Here is a 27,147-nt window from a genome sequence, read left to right on the forward strand (position 1 = left end):
TCGACAAGGAGATATATGTAAGAGCACCTCATAGCCAATACACAAACAAAAATGAAACTTGGTTATTGAATAAAAGTTTGTACGGACTAAAACAATCTGGCAAACGTTGGTATGAATGTTTAGTCAACGTACTCAAAACTATGAATTTCAATGCCACAACTGCTGACAATTGTTTCTTTGTTAAAAAGGAAGGTGACTCATTAGAATTTGTGTTAATTTATGTGGATGACATTTTATATATCGGTAAACATAAAGAGAAAAGAGATACATTTGTAACAAAACTAAATGAACATTTTTCTTTAAAAACATTGGGAAAAGTAAACAAATATCTTGGAGTTCAAATCAGTAAAACCAAAAAAGGATTTAAACTTTCTCAAAAAGATAAAATTATAGAACTCCTGAACAAATGTAATTTGAATGATGCCAAAACTTGTGATACTCCAATGCAGGCTGATTTCTTAAGAAACATGGATGAATCATCCCCTGAATTTAAAGATAATACACTTTACAGATCAGTTATTGGTTCCCTTTTGTATATATCTAATTGGACTAGGCCTGACATTGCTTTACCCCTCAATCTGTTATCCAGATATGTTGGTAAACCCTTAATGTATCACTGGGAAGCCATTAAACGAATACTAAGGTATTTAAAACACACCTTGGACTTCTGCCTACTACTGGAACCTAATAATATTAAAGAGCCCATCCTCACTTGTTACGCTGATGCGGATTGGGCAGGTGATACTAAATGCAGAAAAAGCACCTCAGGTTATATATTCTTTCTTAATAATTGTCCAGTCTACTGGTATACCGGAAAACAAGATTTAGTAGCCACATCAACGACCGAGGCAGAATATGTTTGTTTGTCTAAAGCCTCCAATAATCTTGTATGGTTTAATGATTTATTAACAGATGTTTGGAAAAATCCTTCATTACCATTTATCATACATGAAGATAACAAAGCTGCTATTGAGATATCTAGATCTGATGCCATTGGTCAAAGATCCAGGCATATAGATATCAAATTCAAACATGTAAGGCAATTATCTCAAGATGGATTCATTAAGGCCATCCATTGCGAAACTTCAGAACAGATAGCTGATATATTGACTAAGCCTTTGCAATCTAAACAACATAAATATTTAACTTCAAAACTACAAGTCTTATATTGTTCTGAATCTGAATGTAATTATTGTTGTATATCGAATCGGCATTTAGAGGGGGATTTGTCACAAGTAAATGCCTTATTCTCAAATGGGGAAAATGTACATACACAGGGTATCAGGGGTTAATTTATTCTTCCTTCCTTAATATATTCATATGTAACCACTCCCATCCTTTACTCCGCCTTATTGATATAAAAGGGGATGCATGCACCTCCTTCTTTGCTTCTATCTACGATCATTCAGAGAATATAGAATGCCTACTGTAAATAAATAGTGCTTTATTTGAATACTTCGTTCCTGAATCATTTATTGAGTCTGATCCTCAAAATTACGCAACAAAATCAATGGAAGAAGCCAAATACACTTATTGATCACATTGATTCCCTTGACAACTGTAGCAAAAAAGGTTGTAAGATTGGGTGCAATTTGTTTAACAATTGCTTATTTAGCCACCAAAATCCTGGCCCCTATTTTGATTGTAAGAAGGACTACCTGTATGGAACATAATAGTTTGCAGACATAATTTTGATTGCTTTTTTCATGAAATTCTTGTAAAATAATCCCAATCAAGCTTCTCATAGCATTATTACTTTAATCAACTCATTTCAGAAGTATTCTGTCAAATACTACTTTTGTAAAATTAAAAAATAAATTCATTTACTTCAGAATGCTTGGTGGCAGTTCATTCAACTTCAGTATTTCTTATTCAGTTTATTTGTTCAGGTGCTATTATAGCTTCCGAAGATCCAGTACGAATAGAGATTTTGGAAGAATTAATTGTACTTCCTAAACCAGTTGCCCTTTTTAATAAGAAATTGATGAAATTAGTATTTACTCAACTTCAGGGATAATGAGCTGGAACATTCTGGCTTAGTAAACTAAGAGAAAATTGCATTAAAACAATATAAAATTTCTACAACCTTTGAAAGAATTTAAGATAACGCTTCTGATTTATTGGATGCCTGAAAAATATATTAATACCGGTTGGTTGGTTACACTACACTTATTGTTGGAAATATAATTCAGTAGTCATTAACAACTCTGATCTTGTTCTATTATTGTCCCTTTTTCTGTTGATATCAACAGAATAATTCATATGATTTTGGATTTTTGGATTAATAACAGTGTGTTAGAATGCATCTTGGCTAACAGGACCATGGATTTTTCAGAAATTGGGGTTGGCTCAAAGAATTAACACTAGAAAAAAATGCAACAATGAATTTTTGATATATTTTCTGTCAACTTTGAATTAGCATTTTTAAATCATGGGACAATGAAGAATTTTCAATATGAATATGAATATAATCAAAGTTTTAAAATTGTTCGGTTCCTAACTTTTCAAGCCTTTTTCTCCACTTTGGTGATGATGAAGTTTAACATTGAGACCTTAATACTGTTGTCTCTATTTACACATTCTTTTTGTTAATTCATTTAGCACAATAAAATTGTAAGAAAATGCCTGTCTTGTCTCTTAAGAAGCAAATTTCTCAGTGATGACAAGCAAATCAGCAAATGCAAAGGTGACACATACTAAACAAAATATCCAGTAGCCTACAATTTAATACATTCTAACTAGTTTTCAGAAGTAGCTATTAGAATTTCATTATTTTGTAAAGAACATGGTAAGCTCTCTTTTGTTAAGGCTAATATGAGACACTCATTGCTGCCAGACACATGTCTAGACATCAATAAGTAAAATATTACCAATCTGCACCTTGCGGGGAATGACATTGCAATCTTCAAGAAAACAAGAAGCCATCATTTGATCTTACTAATTGCATGAAAAGATATGCCTCTTAGTCAGCCCACATTCACCAATGAAAAAAACTACTTTGCTTTTTTCATGTGTCAATTCCACAGAAATTATAATTTTGCATGATTATAAGGATCGAGTCAGTTGTCAGGGTTCCAAGTAATAGATCCATAGCAAGCAAAACTCGAGAAAGTAGATTCCTCAAAGAATAGCTTTATTGGAAATATATTTGCACATACCTGGTGAAAACCGACTCTGAAGTCTCCCATAGTTTTCACCTAATTAAAAGTAAAAGTTTTTCTACTTTCTCAAAACAATCAATCACGTAGTCCAATCATGGTGCAGGCTGGCAGCCAGGTAGCACACCTCCGACCAGGTGTGAGAATGTCCTTGGTTCCCAAGAGAAAATATTTTGTTTTAGCTACAGAATCCCCTCTATCTCAAATCACCCCTCCCTATCCCTCGGCTCCAGTGTGGCAACACTGAAGTGGTTCAAAATAGCTTCGATCAGGTCAGCTTCAGGGTTGACATCAGTATGGATATGTAGTTGCACTCCGTGTCTCTCTAGCAACTAATATACAAGCAGTCGTCGACTTATGTCAATTGAGTCCAACATTTATGTTGCTTAGTGAGACAGTTGTTAAATGAATTTTAAATGAATTTTGACCCATTTTACAGCTTTTCTTGCCATAGTTATTAAGTGAATCACTGCAGATGTTAAATTAGTAACACAGTTGTTAAGGAAACCTGGTTTCCCCACTGACTTTGCTTGTCAGAAGGTCGCAAAGGTTGATCACATGACCCCAGGTCACTGCAACCATCATAAATATGACTCGGTTGCCAAGCATTTGAATTTTGATTACTTAGCTATGAGGATGCTGCAATGGTCATAAGTAAGTGTAAAAATCAGTCATAAGTCACTCTTTTCAATGTCGTTGTAACTTCGAACAATCACTAAATGAACTATTTTAAGCTGAAAACTACCTGTAGTAGGACGGGAAAATGTTTACTTTTCAAGGCAATTGGACTCTAATATACACCAGCAAATATGCTAATTCCAAGAAAGCAAATTTCCAGTATGCATATGCTTAAGCCAAGAAATGCCCTTCCTTAACCAATATGCCTTATGATAGAAATTTACACTGGGGGAATTGAAACCATCTTCTCTAACTGAAAACTGAAGCTACCAAATGGAAAAACCAGGGGGAGAATTTCCCCAGACAACGTAGGGCATCTCTGAAAATATGTTTTAGCAATATCTCAGGGAACACTAAGCATACTATTAGTGGTGGGATTCAGCTGGTTCTCTCCGGATCGTGTGAATCAGTAGCGATGACTGCAGGAGGCTCCCCCCACCTGCCCGGATGTAATGTACGACTACTGTGCATGCGCAGAAGGTCGTGCGCATGCACAGAGGTGGCACATGCGAGCGAAGCGAGAGAGAGCACACGTGCACGCACTCACATTTGCGAACCAGTAGGGAAGATAAATTAATCCCACCTCTGCACACTATGTATTGTCTATGGCAAAATATTAATTTTCAAATCATCCATTTTGATCAAATTACTCCAAGACTCACATATGCAATATATATCTCATTAATGTTGGCTGATATTTGTAATAATAAAGGATTTAGATGTAATTTAATCATCTGATTAAAAAATATTTTAAGTAGAACTGCGCCCAAGGTAAATTATTTCCCAGGACACCATCAACCATATCCAGAAATTCAGAGGGATCAGTTCAGACTCGGGTCAGTGCGTATGTTGTGTGTCTGTGTGTGCACACAATATCTAAAAACAGCTACAAAACAGTCTGTGATTGAATTAAGGAAGATCTGGGATATCTTTCAATATTTTAGGATTAGAAATAGGATCAGCCTTGTGTCAATGGGTGCTTCAACATGCTTCTTCTTTCTCTGCAGTTAAGGGAAGAGAGCCAGCCAAACAAGCATTTTTAATTTAGCAGAAACTGGCGCCATGGGACCACTGTTCCTCTAAGCAAAAGCCATATTTTTTCTTAAATTAAAAATCAGGTGTTTGTTATGGCCTGAATTATATAATGTAACTGGTTACAGATTTTTTGTATTTTTTGACTTCTGGTGAATGCCTTGATTAATTCCTACAGTTTTCTTGGCAAGATTTCAGAAGTGGTCGGCCACTGCCTACTACCTAGAATTGAGACAGAGGTACTGGCCAAAGTCATCCGGCTCGCTTTCTACCAAGACCAAACTCATGGTCTCCAGGTTGCTACCCTGATGCTTTAACCGCTACACCAAACCAGCTCTTAAAGACTTTTAGATGTGTGCATGTATATTGCAGTATAATTTTCCCCCTCTTTTATAAAAGATTTTTAATTTTTAAATATCTTTTAGTATTTTATATATTCAATTTTAAATTGGTTTTAAAAGTTTGGGGTTTTAAATTTGTCGGGGCCAAAATTATTTAATTTGATTTTATTCTATTTTTAAATTTTGTATGTATGTGTTTTTATTGTTTGGCTGTGCACCGCCCTGAGTCCTTCGGGAGTAGGGCGGTATAGAAATCAAATAAAATAAATAAATAAATAAATAAATAAATAAATAAATAAAATATTGCATGCAGTAAACTATGTGAAATTACGGTTTTTAAGAGCTATGGTGGTGCAGTGGTTAGACTGCACTATTGCAGGCTAATTCTGTTGACTGCCGACTGCCAGCAATTCAAGTCTCACCGGATCAAGGTTGACTCAGCTTTCCATCTTTCCAAAGTCGGTAAAATGAGGAGCCAGATTGTTGAGGGCAATATGCTGACTCTGTAAACCGCTTAGAGAGGACTGGAAAGCACTGTGATGTGGTATATAAGTCTGCTATTGCTATTTATCCAGTTTTTTTCAAATATAGATTAATGATTGCATGCGCAGTACGCACCAAAAGGAGGGTTGGGAAGGTAAATAGAACAATGGGGGTGGGGGGGGGATCAGCTGTGCCGCGCGGTTTAGCTTTGCTAGAAAGCATCCTGCTTTCTAGCAAAGCTAAACCGCGCGGCACAGCAGCTTTTTTAAACTACTGGTTCAACTAAAGCAGTAGCTTTTTTTTAACTACCGGTTCACCCGAACCGGTAGTTTTTATCACCAAACTGGAGCGGAGTGAACTGAAGCATTTCACCCCTGCTTCAGATTACATAAATATTGACCTTTCAAGAAAAAAGAAAACTTTTTTTTTTACTCAGAAAATTAAGAAGTTCTTATATGATCTAGTGGCTAAGGCTACAGGCTAGAAACCAGGAGACTGAGTTCTTGTGCCACCTTAGGTATGAAAGCCACCTGGGTGACTTTAGATCAGTTACTCTCTCTCAGCCCACTACATCCCACAGGGTTGCTGTTAAGGGGAAAATAGGAGGCAGGAGTATTAGGTATGTTCATCTCCTTGAGTTTGTTACTAACTAATAAAGGCAGGATTTAAAAAAATCTAAAATAAATATATCCTTTCAATTAGTTCTTACACTGAAGTTTTACTAAGTCAAGAAAGGCCTAAGGCTTTATTACATTTTTAAACGGTATAAGAATACTGTGCAATCTAGCTGTCTGAATACCTACTCAGAAGCAAGATTCATTAAATGTCAAATTTCAAACTTTTTTTAATATATATTTTTACTGCATTCTGATTTACAAAAATTATCAAGTATGTTATTTAGTACATAACATCTGAGATAAAAAAGATTTTTTTAAAGTACAAAAAAATATCCTAAAAAGTAAGGAAACAGCTACTGTACACATATAAATTTACCATATGAATATATTATATAAATATATTACAATATTAATCTATTGGTACTGAGATAAACTAGAAAATCCATTCAGTTTTGAAAGAATCTTCCTCTAATGTTTTGTTATTTTAACAGTGATTTTTTTTTCTAATGTAGCAATGGAATTTGTTAATACCATTAATACCATTAACAAATGGTATTTGTTAATTCAGATCTCAATTAAAACGTGGACTACAAATTTACACATGCTTACCCTAACTAGAATAAGTTGTAATGATCTCAATTGTATTTTTGCATAGATTGCCATAGGACAAGCTTGCATACTTCTTTAACAATTTTGAACTACAGTACAGAAATTTGCTTATTTACTTTGTTTATTTCCAATTCTCTGGATGTCTGCTGTTTAACTCCACAAACGTAAGATTGCTTACACTTAATCTTTTAAATGCTTAGAAGTATTATTTCACTGATTACATTTAATTCTGGTTTTAATAGTGAAGCAGTCAAATTTGATGTATGCTATTTGTTAACTCGGGGTGAAGTACCACCAGTACGCTGATGACACCCAGCTGTACATCTCCACCCCAGACCACCCCAACGATGCCCTTGAAGTGATGTCCCGGTGCCTGGAGGCCATGCGGATCTGGATGGGGAGGAATAGGCTCAGGCTCAACCCATCCAAGACCGAGTGGCTGTGGTTTCCGGCGTCACGATATAGTCAGTTGGCGCCATCACTGACTAATGGGGGCGAATCATTGGCCCCCACGGAGAGGGCGCGCAACTTGGGCGTCCTCCTGGATTCACGGCTGTCTTTAGAAGAGCACTTGACGGCCGTGACCGGGAGGATTTTTCATCAGGTTCGCCTGATTCGCCAGTTGCGTCCCTTTCTGGATCGGGACTCCTTACGCACGGTCACTCATGCCCTCGTCACCTCCCGCCTGGACTATTGTAACACTCTCTACATGAGGCTCCCCTTGAGGAGCACCCGGAGGCTCCAACTGGCGCAGAGTGCAGCCACGTGGGTGGTAATGGGAGCGACATGGTGTTCCCATGTAACACCCCTCCTGCACGAGCTGCACTGACTCCCGGTGGTCTTCCATGTGCGCTTCAAGATTTTGGTTACCACCTTTAAAGCGCTCCATGGCTCAGGACCTGGGTACTTGCAGGACCGCCTACTACCACCAATAGCCTCCCACCGGCCAGTACACTCTCATAGAGAGGGGCTCCTCCGGGTGCCATCGGCCAAACAATGTCGACTGGCGGCGCCCAGGGGGAGAGCCTTCTCTGTGGGGGCACCTACTATCTGGAACGAGCTCCCCACGGAGATACGGAGGATCCCAGATCTGTGCATCTTCCGCCGTGCTCTAAAGACCTTTTTATTTCACCAGGCGGGCCTGGCCTAACTTTCTCCCTCTTTTTAAACATTTTCAATTTTTATTTTTTTAGTATTTTTAATATTCAAAGTTACATTTGTTTTAAATTGATTGGGGTTTTAAATTTGTCTGGGCCAAACTATTTAATTCGATTTTATCTCTGCTTTTTAAATTTTGTATATATGTATTTTATTGTTGGCTGTTCACGCCCTGAGTCCTTTGGGAGTAGGGCGGTATACAAATCAAATGAAATGAAAATGAAATGAAAATGAAACTCCAGATCCCACTGAGGTGAAAGGAATTTTCCTCTATGCTATGTTCGATGGGTGTATGCTTTTCCAATATTTGTCAATATATGCGTAACCCTTGAGTCACAACTGATTACACACCTACTATTGTGGAGGGCAAGTCCTGAGAGTAACAGCTGGAACGGGAAATACCTCAAGTTGTACCAGTTATTGGCACATGATTCAGTTAAGGGAGATTTGTCATGGTGCACTTACTCTATTTATATGGATCATCGGCACAGAAGGGCGTTGATAAAGGGATCAAAGCAGCAGAAAGCCTCAGGCCACCAATGACGGCCACCTCTGAGATTTGCTCCAGGGTGCAATATGCCTTTTGTTTTTTGAAAATGTGGCCACTTCCTGCAGCAAAAGGTTGCAGACATCTGCTCAACTTGAATTGGGGTTTTCCAGCAGGGGGATGTCCTCCTCACAAACCTTGATCTTATCTTGCCAATAAATACGAACATGTCATGTGCAACAACCAATTATTTGCATGCATCAAAGCACTCTTCTGCCTAACTATGAAGCTAAAGGCACCAAACCTAAATCAAACAAAAAGAAAGAGGCCAATCATCATTCTCCTTTGCAAAACAGAGAGAGAGAAAGAGATCTCAGTAGTTTTTAAATTCTGAAAAAAAGAATAATTTTGAAAGAATAAAAAAAGTATTGAAATATAGATTCCAAATGAGTATATATTTTGTATTTCAGTTTTTTATTACACAAAACAGGATTTACATTTGGTTTCTTTCTGGAGCAAATAACAGCACAAGGGAGAGGGCAGCGGATTATGAAAATGACATGATGGGGAACATTAACTTCCTGACATAAAATGTTGCTTTCCCATTCCAGCTTAGTATCAGTTGCTTTAGTCCTTGAAAAAGACTTGATTTGAACACAGATTCACCTTTCTCATACCCATGTTTCCCCAAAAGTAAGACCCTGTCATATATTTTTTTGAACCCTGAACTAAGCGCTTGGCCTTATTGTCATGTGCTCAAAAAGCCTGATTGGGCTTATTATCAGGGGATGTCTTATTTTGGAGGAAACAGGGTATTTAATTTAACTTCAGTATAAGTGTACCATTGAAAGGGAAGCTTGGTAGAAATTATCAGATTGCAGAATTAGGAATACCCAAATAGTCATAGATGAGATATATATCAGGTATAGTAAAAAAACAAAACAAAACTATTACAAGAGTTCAGAAGTTCCAGAGGTGGATACTAGATGCCTATCCAATAAGAATTATGATCAATAACAGATCACTGGCATTGCCTTCGAGTTCTAATGTTCTTATCACATTGAAATTAGGAGGAGCTAAAATCTCAGTGAGTCAGTTTGGTGTCATGGTTAAGGCATCATGCTAGAAACTGGGAGACTGGGAGTTCTAGTCCTCCTTGGGCACAAAGCCAGCTGGGTGACGTTCAGCCAATCACTTTCTGACGTAGGAAGGAAACAGTGGCAAACCACTTCTGAAAAACCTCGCCAATAAAACTGCAGGGACTTGTCCCTGAATCAGACACAACTGAACAGAAGAAAAGAAAAACTCAACAGAAAAAAGCTCAAGAGGAACCACCCCAACTTGTACATCATGCATGGTTTTGACTGAGTGAAGATTTTGCTCCAGTGCTCCCACAACAAGGACGTGTAGGGAAGGACTTGTCCCCCAGGGACAAGGTGCAAAATTTCCTATTAGGTAGTCACAGAGAGAAACCACATTTGACAGAATATGGAACAGGTAGACTTACCATTCCATTTAGTAAACACAGGCCACCCATGTAGTAACAGACACTAGACAGAAGGACAGACGGTGATTTATTACTTTTTCCCATTTCTGTGATGTGCTGAAGCTCAGGGCAAGCTTGGCATCAGCACTTGTTGTACTTGGGCTGAACCACTGCTGCATATCTTAAAATCAACATGGACATTTCTTGGAATGTCCCCTGTATAATGTTGCTCCAGGACACAGTAGGAAATCACAGCAAGGGAAATGGCTAAAACCTATGGCACTTCGGGCAATGTTACTGTTTCCATCAGTGCCACTAAATACAAGAAAGCTCATTGGGAGGGAGGAGAAATTAAATCATCAGAGAATATGATGCCAAAGATACCTTCAAATCTGGGACAGGCCATGACTCATAACCTCTCCACCAGCAGAAAAGAGGATAAATCTGGAGTTGTTTTACAGTACATGGTCATCATGGGAGTTGATTGCTTTTACCTTACTGTAAATCAAAATAGAGAACAAACAGCCCATTATTTAGCCCAGTTAAATCAAACTCTATCCCAATAAGAGCACGTTAAGACTTTTTTTTTATTTCTCTGCACAACAAGCCTATGGAATAAACTGTTAGGATGATTGTTTCGGATGACTGCAGAATTTCTGATCTGCCCACATATGAAGACAGTTCCAGATACAATATCATATTCACCAGACCACTCTGTTTATAATCCTTTGAATGGAAGTAATTTGTTCCACCTTTTGAAATCCCTTTGATGTGTTGACTGCCAGGAATTCAGCAGGATTCATTTCTATTTCCCCTTAAACTCTCATCTCCTCCTAGTGGCCAGTTTTTGCAGAGATCTTCAGATTTAGACGTAACTTTCTCATTGCTTGTGAACCTCCTCAAATGCATTTTTAATAATGGTGATAGCAATCGTTTCTACGCAATATACCAAGAAGGAAAGAGTTATCTAGACTCAAGAAGATGATTACTTTTCCAATTAAGTTATATTCAGAGAACAGCATAGGCCAGATATATGAGTCAGATAAACAAGAAATACCACGTATGCACAATTTTAATTTTAATTTTAATTCGAATTTGTTTTTAAAAATAGGGGTGTTTTTAATTAGTATGGGCCAAATTTATTTAATATGTTTTTAAATTGTTTTTTAAATTTTATATTGTCTCTGTTTTATCTATGGCTGTTCACCGCCCTGAGTCCTTCGGGAGTAGGGCGGTATATAAATCTAAATAAACTCAAACAATGATATTACAGTACTAAATAGACAACAAGGATGCAATGCTATGCAGGCAATAGTAATTTTCGCTTATTTCAAAGATAATTAATTCAATCTGGTTGAGGTTGTTTTTCACATATCTAGCATTGATACAGTGCCTGTAAACCAAGAACTTTCAAAGGGACATGGTGGCTCAGTGGCTAAGATGCTGAGCTTCTCGATCGAAAGGTCAGCAGTTCAGAGGTTCAAATCCCTAGTGCCACATAACAGGGTGAGCTCCCGTTACTTGTCCCAGCTTCTGCCAACCTAGCAGTTCGAAAGCATGTAAAAAATGCAAATAGAAAAATAGGGACCACCTTTGGTGGGAAGGTAACAGTGTTCCATGCGCCTTTGGCAGTGGTGGGATTCAGCCAGTTCGTACTACTTAGGGAGAACTGGTTGTTAACTTTCTGAACAGTTTGGTGAACTGGTTGTTGGAAGAAATCATTAGGGCAGAGAACCGGCTGTTAAATTATTTGAATCCCAGCACTGGGCTTTGGCCTTTAGTCATGCCAGCCACATGACCACAGAGACGTCTTCGGACAGCGCTGGCTCTTTGGCTTAGAAATGGAGATGAGCACCACCCCCTAGAGGCAGGAACGACTTGCACATATTGTATGTGCAAGGGGAACCTTTACCTTTAGCATTGATACAGTGCCTGTAAACCAAGAATAGAGAATATTGTCCTGCAGATGTTAAACTCCAAGTTTCATCAAAAGGTCCTAACTGGGGAGTATGAGAAATGTTGTCAACAATCTAAATAAACTAAGATTCCTCAGTTCTTGCTATAAATACTTTACAATTCCCCCCACCTCGACCTTGCAAAACAAGCTCTTTCAGGACTGCTCCCTTATTCTTTTCGGGCTTTTGGCCATTTTTTTTTCCTACTATTGTGGAATAACACGAAAAACACTGTCACCGCACATGGGAAGAGAAACACAGAGAGTGGGACGTTTACATACATTTGTACAAAAATAGGACATCTAGCGTTCTGGCTTTCAACTCCTGTCAGACAGCTATAGTGCCAATATTTGCATGTGTGGGTATGCACCTGCATGCGTATGTATTAATTAATGCAACAGAAGTCTGTGGATTAAAGGGTTTCACGGTTGCTAAATGTGACCACTATGGTTAACTGAGCTCACGCCCTGAGGATTTTCTCTGCTTGTGGAAGTGACACTTCTGCTTCAGCAGCCTTTGGTGGTGGTGTGAGACAAAAGCCTTTCACTTCCTGAAGATCACCAGATACCCACAGCACCTGATCACCACACCACAATTGAGTCAGTCTATTTCCTCAGTGGAAAGTTTCCGAAAGTGAAGTGAATTGTAGGTGCCTGGTTTTGTTTGTGCGCGCTTGCGCACGCATGCGTGCTCACACGTGTGCTCTATTCTTCCCATATGCACTTACAAACAATAACTATACCACCCCACCTTGCCACATGTATGGCAAGACATGCAAAGGCCAGAGAAAGCTTCTTTGGCCTGTTAGGTTAAGCTAACCTATACCCACATTAAGTCTTGCATGGATGCTTGCTATGAATAATCATACAGGTAGCCCTTGACTTAAGACCACAAGGAAGGCTCAAAATTTCTGTTACTAAGCAAAACAGTTAAGTGAATTCTGCCCCACTTTATGACCTTTCTTATCACAGTTGTTAAATGAATCACTGCAGTTCTTAAGTTAGTAACAGGGTTATTAAGTGAATCTGGCTTTCCCGTTGACTTTGTTCACCGGGAGGTCACAAAAAGCGATCACATGACCACAGGACACTGTAACCATCATAAATACAGTTGCCAAATGTCCAAATTTTGATCACGTGACCATGGAGATGCTGCAACAGTCATATGAAAAATGATCATAAGCCACTTTTTTTCAATGCCGTTATAACTTTGAACAGTCACTAAATGAATACTTGTAATTTTTTTACTCCAACCATATGGATGAAGGGCAATTTTCCAAAATAATATCATCTCTGTTTTTTTTTTTAAAAAAAAACCATTCAGGTAATAGTTAAACCTACAACTTTAACTACTGTAGGAAACAGTTAACATTCTATCATTATAATTTACCACAGGTAATTGTAATCTGGGGATCTAGATCAGGGATGAAATGCTCCCAGTTTGGACCGGATCACCTGATCCAGTAGCGATGGAGGCGGGTGGTTTGGAGAACCGGTAGCAAAATCCCTGCCCCCCCACCCCATGCCCAGCTGAGCCGCACAATCATCAGAGGCTTTTTTTTTTTACTTTTAAAAGCATTTTTTCTACAACATCTTCGGCTGAAAAAATACTTTTAAAAGTAAAAAAAAAAGCCTCTGATGATTGTGCAGCTCAGCTTGAATCATCAAAGGCTTTTAAAAGAAAAAAACCCTTTTTGCCTGAGTTGCCTGATCGTCAGAGGCATTTAAAAGAAAAAAAGTCTCTGCCAATCAGGCAACTCAGCTGGGATCGTCAGAGCCTTTTGAAAGCATTTTTTTTACAACCTCTTCACAGAAGAGGTTGTAGAAAAAATGATTTTAAAAGAAAAAAAAATGGCCACGCCCACCCAGTCACATTACCCACCACCACCAAGCCACCCCCACAGAACCGGTAGTAACAAATTTTAGATTTCACCATGGATCTAGATTTTAACACTTCCAAACTAGTTCATTCCCAGTAGTTTTTATCCAACCCATCACATCTGACAGGATGGGCAGGCTCTGGGTCCCCTTTCTAAAGCAATGTCATTCGGTGTGATCTAAAAAGAGTTTGCTATCCTGATGCCTACCTTATAAAACTATATCCTGCTTAAGGGTCCTCAACCCTGCTAGCCTGAAAACAAAACTTTTCCTTTAGGCATTTTGATTAGGAAGTTTAGGGGTGCCCAGCATTGGCTGTGTTTATGTTGTTAGGGCAGTTTTTAAGAAGCCTCTACTAGACTTTTTTAAAAGGAGTTTGCACATTTGTGCTTTTGTTTCCTGTTGAGAGCTCCTCTAGTTATGATGGGCAGCCATTTAAATGTGCTTAATAAATACTGCCTAGGGACGCGGTGGCTCAGTGACTATGACGCTGAGCTTGTCGATCGAAAGGTCGGCAGTTCAGTGGTTTGAATCCCTAGTGCCGCGTAACAGGGTGAGTTCCCGTTACTTGTCCCAGCTTCTGCCAACCTAGCAGTTCGAAAGCACATAAAAAATGCAAGTAGAAAAATAGGGACCACCTTTCGTGGGAAGGTAACAGCGTTCCGTGCACCTTTGGTGTTTAGTCATGCCGGCCACATGACCATGGAGATGTCTTCGGACAGCGCTGGCTCTTCGGCTTTGAAACAGAGATGAGCACCGCCCCTAGAGTCGGAAATGACTAGCATATCTGTGCGAGGGGAACCTTTACCTTTAATAAATACTGAAAAAAATAGAAGTTTATATACGAAACTATGTTTCTCTACACCAAACCCTTGTAAGGTACATTGGGCTAAGATTAACTGATTAATTCCTAATTTGGAATAGTTTAAACTGGGCTGGGATTGCTTTTATGGCATACTAGCCAAAATGTGCCAAAAGTGAAAAACACTGTCCTTAACTTATCAGGGAAAGATACCTATAGAACAGATAACACTAAAATGAGTAGCCCAGTCTACATTACTAAAATTTAATATGAGTAAGTCCTTGACTTACAACTGTTTCTTTAGTGACCATTTGAAGTTGCAACTGCACTTTAAAAAGTGATTTATGATTGTTTTTCACCCTTACAACCACTGCAACATCCCCATGGTCACATGATCAAAATTCAGACGCTTGGGGACTGATTCACATTTATGACCATTGCAGTGTCACATGCAGGGTCATGTGTTCCCTTTGGTGATCTTCTGACAGCCATGTCAATGGGAAAAACACATTCACTTAACAACCACGTTACTAATTTAACTGTGGTTATTCACTTAACAACTGTGGCAAGAAAAGTCATAAAACGGAGCAAAATTCACTTAACAAATGTCTCACTTATTTATTTATTTATTTATTTATTTATTTATTTATTTATTTATTTATTTATTTTTCATATTTGTATACCGCCCTACTCCCGAAGGACTCAGGGCGGTGAACAGTCATAAAGACATATAAAACAGTCATAAAAAAAAAGACATATAAAAACAGTCATAAAGACATATAAAAGTTAAAGACTATTAAAAAACAGATCAAATAATTTAGGCTCAAAAAATTAAAACCAAAACATCCAAATTTATCTAAAAGAGATCTAAAACCCGATTTAAAAACCTGATTTAAAAGCCAATTTAAAAGGGAGAGTTAGGCCAGACCAGCCTGTTGGAATAGAAACGTTTTCAGGGCACGGCGGAAGATGCGTAAATCTTGGATCCTTCGTAACTCCGGGGGGAGCCCGTTCCAGATGGCAGGTGCCCCCAGAGAGAAGGCTCTCCCCCTGGGGGCCGCCAGTCGACATTGTTTGGCTGACGGCACCCCGAGGAGCCCCTCTCTATGGGAGCGAACTGGTCGGTGAGAGGCTATTGGTGGCAGGAGGCGGTCTCGTAAGTACCCTGGCCCTGAGCCATGGAGCGCTCTAAAGATAGTAACCAAAACCTTGAAGCGCACCCGGAAGACCACCAGGAGCCAGTGTAGCTTGCGCAGGAGGAGGGTCACATGAGAGCACCACATTGCTCCCGTCACCACCCGCGCGGCCGCATTCTGGACCAGTTGGAGCTTCCGGGTGCTTCTCAAGGGCAGCCCCATGTAGAAAGCATTACAATACTTACTGTAGCAACAAAAATTTTGGACTCAATTGGGGTCGTAAGTCAAGGACTACCTGTACCTGGGAGATTGACCTGGTTGACCAATAATTTTGATGAGCAGCAGAGGTATGTCTTTGTGGACCCATCTGGAGATAATCATGGCATAGGTGAGACTGAAATTTGGAACATGAGAAGAACAAACATAAAATAGCAAATCACACGAAAGAAAAGGGGCGAGATATATTTTGAATGTGTAAAACTAAGGATATTTCTAGACTGCAGACAGTTTGCATAAGCCGGCTGGAAACAAAGCGAGTTTAAGAAATCCCTCTTCTCCTTTCAACTTTCTTCCGCTTTGGCTCAAGTGATGGCCTTACATTCCTAAACTTGGTCCTTGACTGATGGATTCTCCTGCTTCTTCACTCTTACAAAACCAGTAAAGAAAGAAAAAGAGAACACCACGGTTACACCAGTTTCTTCCCCTTACTTGGTCTAGAAGAGAAAAATGGAAAAACTCTTCCACTTAATTGGTTAAAACAAAAAACAAAAAAACCAGAAGCTTCATTTCCATCAGTAAGCTTGTAAAGACAAGAGAAAGAAACCTCAACTTCTCATCATGCTACTGGTTAACTTGTGTGGGGGGTAAAACTGGCTATGAAGGGCACTAACCAGGGATTGGAGGAGAGGACAGTCACAATACACACAGGGGTCAAATGGACTGGATGCATCTACCTATCATAAAACAAAACCCAGCAGGCAAACCAGTCAGCACCACCTGATACAGCAGAAGTCACTAAATGCGAAGCAAACAAGCAAGAAAAAAAAAGGACAGAAGTTTCCTGCCCAGGAGCCTGGGGAGGGTAAAGAATGATGCTGTATATTCATACCCTTAAGAGATGGTCAGTGGTTCATATTCGTACTGGGGCAAGTTATTTCTATAGATAAGCTACAAGAGAAAGGGTTCCACATTGAACAAAGAATTAAGACAGAGATGTGTGAATCTTCTTAGCTGAACAAACATACAAGCAATATTTGTGGTTCTGTTAAAGGTGTATGATTTGGGGATTTGAATGTGCATGTACTTTTGTATGCAGAGGATGCTCTGTGGTTGGTTGAGAACCCAGAGGACTGGCAGTGAATGTTAGGTCGTTTGAGGCAACAAGGAACATGGATCTGAAAACTCACCTGTGCAAGACCAATGTAGTTGTGTTTGACAAGGAAGACGGAGTACACAATTAATGGCAAATTGAGTGAATTGTTATAAAAAGCAAAATTATCAATGGCCCAAGCACAGAGCAAATAGAAGAATTTATAAACTTTGATGGAACACTTACTAACAATAAAAAGAGATTGGAGAAATTTTAAGTCATGCAATCGCTGGTGGGAAGGTAATAGGTAGTATGTGCTTTATTACAATCTTAAACCAGAATTCATACATATGTGAAGTTTAACCAAAAGTGTGTGTGTGTGTGTGTGTGTGTGTGTGTGGTATGATATATGATAGGATATATATGATATATGATATAATAATAATAACCTTTATAGTCATTGTACATATACTATACAACAAAATTGATTTAGCTTCTACTGGTGCAATATATATAATGAATATATAATGTGTTATATATTATATATGACTGTATTAAACATATACTGCATGTTACCTTAATGCCACCAGATATATTACTTGATATAACCTGATGGTTGAGTTCACATTGTAGCTCTATGTGCCTAATCCACTGTTTAATCTTCTCATTTTACACCTGATTTTAGCAGGTATTCAAGGAGAAGTCCAGTGTGCAATTTATTTATATTTCCCCACACTTCATTCTGCATCTCTCTGGTACTATTAATAGGAGCAGATTGAGTTTAGCTAGGCAAATAAGGTTATTTGCCTCCCTGTTCTATGGAGACTACTTTCCAATCTCAGTGTCTCATTTGAAACAAATCTAGGTGTGTGCAAAGGGGTACTTAAAAAGCTGTCTGTATGTTTTGAATGGTAGCAAACTGGAAAAATGGGTGGGATATGGTCTATTGCAAGAATAAATTGTGGAGGGCTTAAGAACATTCATCCAAAGAAGTAAAAATGTGTTTCTGCTCACATTATACAGAAGTGAGAGTTAGGTATGTCAGGATAAGTATAAAAGTAAGCTGAATGCAGTGTGAATGGGGTACTTAAGAAGAGTCATTTTTAAAACAAAAAGAAATGGATTCAGGAAGGAATGGGTATTGAATGAACTTGGACTGAATACAAAATGAGTGTCTCACATGAAGTAAGTCTATTGATGTGATTTGGTCACATGAAGGTATAAATGAACTGTAAAACAAATACTTGAACGACAGATGAATAGGTTGGGAGGAAGTGAAAGGCCAAGAAAGCTATGGTTAGCAGAGATAGTGATAGCAGCCCAAAAGAAAAACAGTAGAAGCTAAAGAACCAAAAGCAATGTATGACATATTATTATGCATCTGGCAGAAGCAAGGATAATAAAAAAAAAGTATGGAGAGGGATAGTGAAAAGTGTTGGTATATAATAGATTTACTTTACTGATATTTCTTTTTTGTCTTTTGATTACCTTACATAATGACTTTAATTTCTTTATCTCGCTATTTTTTACTCATTTTTATGCTTTCCATAATGCTGCTTATGCTTACATAAAAAGGAATAGCTGGTGTATGTGTGTACACATAATAACTCAGGATAATTTCTTTTAAATTTCATTCAAAAACAGTTCTGTGTTCATAAAATATGGACAGTTGATTGCATTCTGCATGCATTTTATACAGGGAGATAAATTGTTAAATGTATAATGATTTCTGTTTGGAAACAATTTGTATCACTAACTTTATTGTTTATACAACTATGGAATGTCCCGGGAATCCAAGGCAGCATACCATAAATATCAGATGCCAGCGTGCAAAAGAGGAAGAAGCTGTTCTCATGGCCTCCTTGTGAGCTTCTTAGTATATTTTGTTGGCCTCTAATGCTAGGTAGGTCTTTGGCTTGATCCAGCAGGGATAATCTTAAATTCTTAAAAGAGGAGGGATCTATGGGAGTTCTAGCACATCGCTGTGGTAAAGTGGAAGGTGAAGTTGGAAATGAAATCCAGAAATGAGTAAGCAGCCAGATCAGGTTCTACATTCTGACAGATATATCAGTAGACAATTTATACTCACAGTCAGGTGAATTTATAATCAAGAGTCAGATAATTTATCCAAGCAGAAGTAATCAACTTTTTCAAGAAAAAAGCACATTGAGTGATTTTAGCTATGTTGTGGGCATCACAAATAAGCAATTATGTAAGATCACAGAGATCTTACAAGATCTCGTTATTTATAATACTGTGACCATTTTTTTTTCATTTTGAGTGTATCATTAGGCCTTGTTACGGATGCCATGGTTGACTACCAATTCAAAGGAATTAAGCTGCTGAAACTACATAGGCTCATGGTTTAAACATAAGATTCTGTATGCATATGTGCTTCACGAACAAAGTTAAACCAACTAGAAATAATTATTGCTAAGCCTATCAAGCCAACCAAGCTATTTGACTAGGAAAGGAGAAACTGTCCAAGTTTTGAAGGGCAGCAAAACTTATTTTTCTTTCAACGTGCAGCCTTGAATGCTTTATACCACTAAAGCCACCAGGTGGACTTTTGATTAAAATTCCTTAAGACTATGATACCCACAACAATTTGGGATGCTTCCAAAAAGTTTTCTTATTATGCAATGTTTCTGTTTCATTTATGGAATTTTATAGGGAAGAGATTCAGACATAGAGTTCTTCTTGATCAACCTGTCTCCAAGTCATTCTGAACTCAATTTAAAGCACGCCCAAGTTGAGTCTGAACTGTTTTGACGGTTTTTATTTGGGAGCAAACTATGCTACCGAAGCAGAGTGCTGCAATATGTTGCCAGTGAAAATGGCTTGAGAATTGCATTTTTCCACATAGGTATATATTGAAATTGTTCACATTTGCAAGCTATAACATTTTATCAATGAGGATACTCTCACCTTAACACTAAAACTACATCTCTTTCTGGAAGGGCTCAGTGTTCTCCATTCAGGTGGAGATCCCCAGCAAGAATCTAAAAAGGAAAAGAGTAATAGCTGAACAATGCCTTTTGATTAATAGTTATAGGAGCCATCTGTTTGGAAACAGCCTCGTTGTGCAATTCATCTTAATCCTGGCAGAGAGGCAATTCAAAACAATAGAGCCAAAATGAAATGTGCATAATGGGGATTACGTTTAAAATATGGCTAACATCTGGTTGAGCTGAATTAGAGGAATCTCACATTTTTAAAATCCCTTAATTTACATCTTCTTCCTGGAATCTAGGAGTTCAGTGTGATCCCTAAAGAGCCATTTCCAAGAAACCCAGCTTTTTCTCTTTACCAGATGCTGATTGCTAGGATTGGCCTCACTGGATCAATTTGCAGTGACTTGCCTTGGGGGATGATATAGGTTTAATGCAGCACAGCTGTCAGTTGTTCTCTTGCAGGTTTTGTTTGAATTTAGAGCCTACTTCAAGATCTGTCTGCCCAAAACAGACATGTGGTAGGATTAATCCATTTAACTATCCATATCATGTTGCCACCCTCCCAAGGGGAAAAAATCCCCACTACCTTTAGCACACTGCTGGAACTGAGTAAAAAACTGAGCCAGAAAGGGTCTTCATAAGAAAGGCTTTGTTTGTGCTCTCTTGCAGTTCTAAATCTACACACCTCTCACTTCCAGGATCCACATTTGCAACAGATCCTCCAGACTTGAAAGCTCCCTTCCCTGGGTGCCTTCTCTCTCAGGAGTCAGCCTACGGACTCAACTATTCCGTTTTCAAAGCAATTACCAGCAAGGGGCTGTGTAGGCTGTGCTCCCTACCCATTAACACTGGGTTGATTTATAGGAAACCGATGGTTGGGCTTGTCAGAGTATATTAATGGCTGGCAGAGGAACAAGTCAAACAGCCTGACCAGTAAGAAAGGAAATCCTTGTCTGAGCCTCACTGAAGGGAAGAGGCAAATCTCCTGTCTCACTTGCATTCCAGCTGGGGACTTCAAGCTGCACCAGGCAGGGGAAGCCAAGGAAATATTTAGAAGAGGCATTCAAATAAAAAAACAACAATCTGGACTCCAGAGGTCTGTCAGAAAGATTAGCTTTTATAATGAAGAGCCATATCAAGACTGGCGCTTCCTAAGAGAAGAAATTTATTTGGTTCTTCTTACTATTATATAAATGAGTTTGGTCTAGTAGTGGTTAAGGTACCAGGCTAGAAACCAGGAGACTGTGAATTCTAGTCCTCCCTTAGAAGTGAAAGCTAGTGGGAAGACTTTGGGCCAGTCCCTCTCTCTTAGCCCAACTCACTTCACAGGGGTTGTTATGGGGAAATTAAGGGAAAGAAGGAATATTAGGTAGGTTCCCCTCCTTGAGTTATTTATAAAAATAAAAAAAGGCGGGGAAAAGTCCAAATCTAATATTATACAGTATAAGGAACTTATAAATGTAAGTTTTGCCTGAATTTACTCACTTCCCTAATTCCCCGCCTCTGAAGATCAGAGCTATCAGCAGAGCTAAAGTTAGTTGATTTTAAATTATTTTTAAATATCCTGATTTGACAGTATTTTGGGGAAGAATATGAAGTACTGTGTGTGTGTGTTTCTTCAGGCAGTGCCCACTTAAGTCAACTGGAGTGTTGTGGCTTAACTGTAGCACAGAGCCTGCCTTCATTACTGAACTAAGTACAGAGCCTTCAATGGGAATATAGTCACTGATGTGCTGTAATGATGCCCCTTGAGAAATGGCCATATTCGTTTCCCAGAACAGTGCCTCTCATTTGTCAAATAAAACCTCAGGATCGCTGGCAACAATCATCAAGAGCCAGGCACCCTCACATGTCCTGATTGCTATGCTGCACTGTGAAGCATGAGACTTTCCTGGCAAAGCTGCAGACCATGAGGAAATCCCATTTTCTGGGAATGCAATGGGGTGGAGGGGGGATAGCATGAAGGTCATTCAAGTATTGCTGGGATAGCTACAAAAGTGCTAATCTAATTCAGTGTTTGACTTTATTTACATGACCGTGTTGGGTGAGACACTAGGAAAAGCCACAGAGAAAATAATCAGGGATCCCTCATAAAATAATTTCTATCAAAAGAATCAGGGGGTACTATAATAAAAACTTGCATCCCTTGATGATTCCGCTTATTTAACACTTCTTAAATCCATTTTTGCTTCTTCAGCTAATTTGATACATTGCTGCTTTATGGCAGTAAAAAGCCAAGCCTGATTCCTATCCAGAAGTTTCTTCTCATATTGTAATTATATAATTATGAAATGAATACATACAGCCAGTTTGGTCTAGTGGTTAAGATACTACGCTAGAAACCAGGAGATTGTAAATTCAAGTTCTGCCTTAGCTATGAAAGCCAACTGAGTGACTTTGCTCTGTTACTGTTACCAGTCACCCTCTGTCAGTCCAACCCATCTCACAGGGTTGTTGTGGGAAAATAGGAGGAGTTATTTGTAAAAATAAAAGGCAGGATATAATTTTTAAAAAAAAAAATACAATTGACTGCATTTTTTGTTCTGTGGGAATTGAAGCAAGAATTCTGTAAAAATTCCCAAATAGTATGATCAGTCTCAGAGGTTGTTTGTTATATATCAAGATTAGTAAATTTTATTCTGCTGCAGTCACCTTAGTTAAGAATCAACCTTCCTTGCAGTCAAGTAACAACCCTCTCATCAGATTCAGCAGGGCTGTCAAACTCATGGGCCAGATGCGTCACACGCTGGCCACGCCCATGTCCGGTTTAGGGAAGGGGGGGAAAGTGTCGATACATCACGTGATGCCACCATGATGCGAGTTTGACACCCCTGAGATACAGTATTACATTCTGACAAACAGATGTGGCAAAATTCCCGTGCTTAGAAAAGGATGTTCACTATGAAGCTGTAGGAATCATTTATTCTCTTCCCAGTCAGTGACAAAATGAAGACAAGGAGCGGCCCAAAGCAACATGACTTTGCTCTCAAGAGCCATGGCGGAATGCTCCCTGCCAGCAATTTTGAGTTGTTTTGCACTGCCTGGGTTGATTTAATGCAGACTGTTTTCCTCAACAACAACAACAAAAATGCTCCCTCCCTACCTCTCCCAGAAAAAGTGGAGGCATTGTAGCCTGCCCACTTAATGTTGCAACAAGTAATTGTAACAGTGAATTAATAGTCTTCAATGGTTGTTCTGTTGTCTCACCAGGCAATGTGGGGTTTGTTCCATTATGGAGCTAAACAAAAGAAGCAGGAAGCTACAGCCCTAGCTCAGAGGCATGGCGTGCCTTCCCGCCCATTCCAGCTGTGTGGGCCTGAGTAGTTTACATGACAGAGATTCCCCACTCACGCACACACGTAGGCACAGTTCAGACATTCCTTCCATCGCCTCTGGGGTGTTAAGGAGAGCTCTCAGGGCCTCAGAGGAAACCTTTCATGTGCCCCTCCCCCCCCCAAACAGGAGAGAACGATAGTGCCAAGCCTTCCCACCCAGCAGACTGCATCAATTTAAATACCATATTGGAGAAAGCATAAAGGACAGCTTTGGCCACTCCACCCCCCCACCGCAGGACCAGGAGGGCCTGATCCCCGCAAAGACCTTGCTCAGTTCCCAAAGCATCCCTTACCCACCCTCCATCAAAGATCTTTCTCAGCCATAACCTTGGAGGCCATTAGATGGTAGACACCGGTGGTGGGTTGCTCCTGGTTCTGTCTGGTTCTATAGAACCAGTAGTAAAACCGGCGGGAGACTCCGCCCACCTGCCATGACGTCATCATGGGTGATCTGTGCATGCACCCACTGGGAACCGGTAGTAAAGGTAAGTAGAACCCACCACTGGTAGACACGCATTAGTGTTTCCGGTATCACATGACTACCCACTATTGGTCGATGGGAATTTTGTGGATCATTGTAGATTGCACTGTCATTCATATTTTTATGCCACCTCCACCTACTGTAGGAGGAAGAGAGCAAGAAAAGGAAGAGAGCGGTTGAGAGCCATGTTCAGGGAAGCTACCAGAGTCTCCAAGGATTTTGTTTCTAGCAGACACAATGGCTGATTTCATGACGGCTGCTGTAGCAGTTCTGCTGCCCTTTCTCTTGCAGGTCTCAATGATTCCTGTGAGGGGCCCACATTTGGGCTTTCAGACCTGGGTTGCAGAAATCTGGACCGCCACAGAACATGGCAGCAAAGGGATACAGCTCTTTATTGATATCTAGTGGTCATCTGGAATCGGCAATCATGAGGGTTGTTAAAGGGGCAGACAAAGAGTGTGAACTCTTAGGTGGCTGCTTCTCCTGTGTTTAATCTCTTAGGCCGCTGGTCATTTTAGGAAAAGTTATTTACTGTCAATAATAGCTTTAATTAATTCCCCCCAAAGACCTCTCAATTATTCATCCTGCTCTGGGCTGCAGAGAAAACAATTAAAGCACTTTATATTTCTCTGCCATCCCTGCTTCCAAAAGGAAATGAAAGAGGCAAATGGCATTGTATGGCATGTGCTCCAACCTGTGGCCCTTCAGAAAGTTTCAGTACGTACTATTATTAGCCTAATATAATAATACATTATTTATATTAATATATTAATAATATTAGATAATAAAGGTAAACGTTCCCCCGCACACGCGTGCTAGCCGTTTCTGGCTCTAGGGGGTGGTGCTCATCTCCATTTCAAAGCCAAAGAGCACCACCCCCTAGAGCCAGAAACGGCTAGCACGCGTGTGCGGGGGAACGTTTACCTTTATTATCTAATATTATGAATATATTAATATAAATAATATATTATTATTGACTAAACGCCAAAGGTGCATGGAACGCTGTTACCTTCCCACCAAAGTGGTCCCTATTTTTCTACTTGCATTTTTTAAGTGCTTTTGAACTGCTACAACCTAGCAGAAGCTGGGACAAGTAACGGGAGATCACTCTATTACGCGGCGCTAGGGATTCTAACCGCTGAACTGCCAACCTTCTGATCGACAAACTCAGCATCTTAGCCACTGAGCCACCGTGTCCCTTTATTAGATAATACTATCCTATTAACTGACTGTTCTGCAGCTTCAGTTCTTATTTACAGGGTTGTGGAGATAGATTGATTGATTGATTGATTGATTGATTGACTCATGGAATTAGATTCGTACATCAATATAAAATGTGCTCATCTATAGAAATGAAATATGAAATATACTAATCTATGTAAATGCTGCTTAATCATATCATAATTTTAATGGAAAGATGATTGACAAAGGTGGTGAAAAGATACTAGTCTGTTGGAATTTAATAAAAGGAATACACATAAAGGTTCCACTTCTCAGGCAAAAGCACCCCCAGTTTTAGCACAAAGGGGGAAGCTAAAGAATCAACCAGAGTCAAAAGCCACCTCCTTCTATATAAGGAAGAGTTTGTCCTTTAAACCTTATAGAGTGCTGATTTTCTTACTCTCACATTATAAAATTAGATTAGGACACTATGTCAGAGAAGAGTTACATGAGGGAGAAAGAAGGAAAGTCAAAACTATACACCCTGCTCTTCACTGTTTAACTTTACACTCTTTTTTGTTTTTAGACTAACAAAATTGTTTACTACATTAAAGGGTGTTCTGCCCTGGGAATAAGAGTTTGGATAACTGTAATAAATAAAAAGAAGCTATACCTGACAGGCGGAAGGCAGAACCGTTTTGCTACGGCCTAATCGCGTTTATTTCCAATTTACCTAATCTACATTTAGAGTTATGTTGATTTTGCCTGACTCCTCCCTTCTCACAGACCAGAAAACCGCAGTTAGAGTTCGGAAACTGCAATAGATGAAAATGGAGTGTGGGGGGGAGACTGGGAGCTCTCCCACAATTATAACTGCTGTCAGAAGCTGAAGTAGAGACTGTGATTCTTTCATAAAACCTGACTTCTTAGGCACATAGTGGGGCTACTGTCTTTTATCACCAAAGCACTTCTGCAGCAGATCAACCATCCTTGTTCTCCATTCTGGCCTGCCAAGGGTTAAGAGCACAAATAATTAAATAAACCCTCATTCCTCTTCCCCAGCCCGCCATCCACTATGAAGCCAGAGGGCGGGGCTGTCGGGAAGCCCAGAGTTCTGCAGGGGGTTTACTGGAAAAGTTGTTGTGGCAGGTAGGAGGGAGTCACCATGGCAACACCAATGGCAGAGCGGGTGGCATTCTACTACTACCACGACTACTCCTCCCAGAGATCCGATTCATCAGAAAACACCAGAACAGCAAACTGTGGACAACAGCCCTAGAAAAAGACTGCCAGTGTTTAATTTCTAAGGAGGGAGGGGAGAGAGAAATGCAAAGGAGTGACTGGGATTACTCAGAAAGGAGGACTCAGCATGCCTAGAAACATGTTTCATTGGCATAAGTTCAAAGTTTCCAAGATGATCCCTCATTATCACACTCATTATCAAGGTTACCGTGAAACAGTTTACAACCCCAGCAGGGGTGGAACTAGGTGAAATGCAAAGAATTTTGTTCTCCCATTTGACTGAGGTCAACTTCTGCCATGCTTATTCCCCTACTCCTCTTGTTGCCAGTGTTGGCTTTTGGCTGAGAACTCAAAAACCAAGATTGGTATCAGAGAAATATTTCATTAGCTAAGAGATGGCAGGCTTTCCATCCAATTAGGACTAGATACAATGTTTTCCGTAACGATAGTATGGAAAATGAAATGCTAAAAGATTCATCTTAAGTGGAATTAAGCGTCTTGACACTCTCCACATTTGCTTGCTACAGGTAGTCCTCGACTTACGACCACAATTGAGCCCAAAATTTCTGTTGTTAAATGAGACATTTGTTAAGTGAATTTTTATTTATTTATTTATTATATTTCTATACCGCCTTTCTCCCGTAGGACTCAAGGCGGTGTACAGTCAAGAAAAATATAGATACACAAACATCATAAAATTGCTAATTAAAATTATTATTATAACATAGTTTGGCCCAATTAAATAGAACCTAAAATTAGATAACATTTTAAAAACATTCACATGTTCATATGTTTAGCCCCGCCTGTTGGAACATCAGGGTTTTGAGGGCACGGCGGAAAGCACGG

The 27,147-nt window shown here is 39.4% G+C and overlaps 1 long non-coding RNA gene across 1 annotated transcript in view; it reads right to left on the bottom strand.

Moving 5' to 3' along the window:
- LOC132710863 (uncharacterized) overlaps positions 1–25,973 on the bottom strand; it is a 61,041-nt gene extending 35,068 nt beyond the window's left edge. The window contains exons 1-2 of the long non-coding RNA XR_009621589.2: positions 25,733–25,973; positions 20,057–20,130 (exon numbers count right to left, since the gene is read on the bottom strand). This is a non-coding gene — a long non-coding RNA (uncharacterized LOC132710863). The remainder of the gene's footprint in view (positions 1–20,056; positions 20,131–25,732) is intronic.
- Positions 25,974–27,147: the final 1,174 nt, after the last annotated feature.

The sequence above is a fragment of the Pantherophis guttatus genome, chromosome 2 (genome assembly GCF_059756535.1).
Source record: "Pantherophis guttatus breed Tessera chromosome 2, ASM5975653v1, whole genome shotgun sequence".
In the NCBI taxonomy this organism is placed as follows: Eukaryota; Metazoa; Chordata; class Lepidosauria; order Squamata; family Colubridae; genus Pantherophis; species Pantherophis guttatus.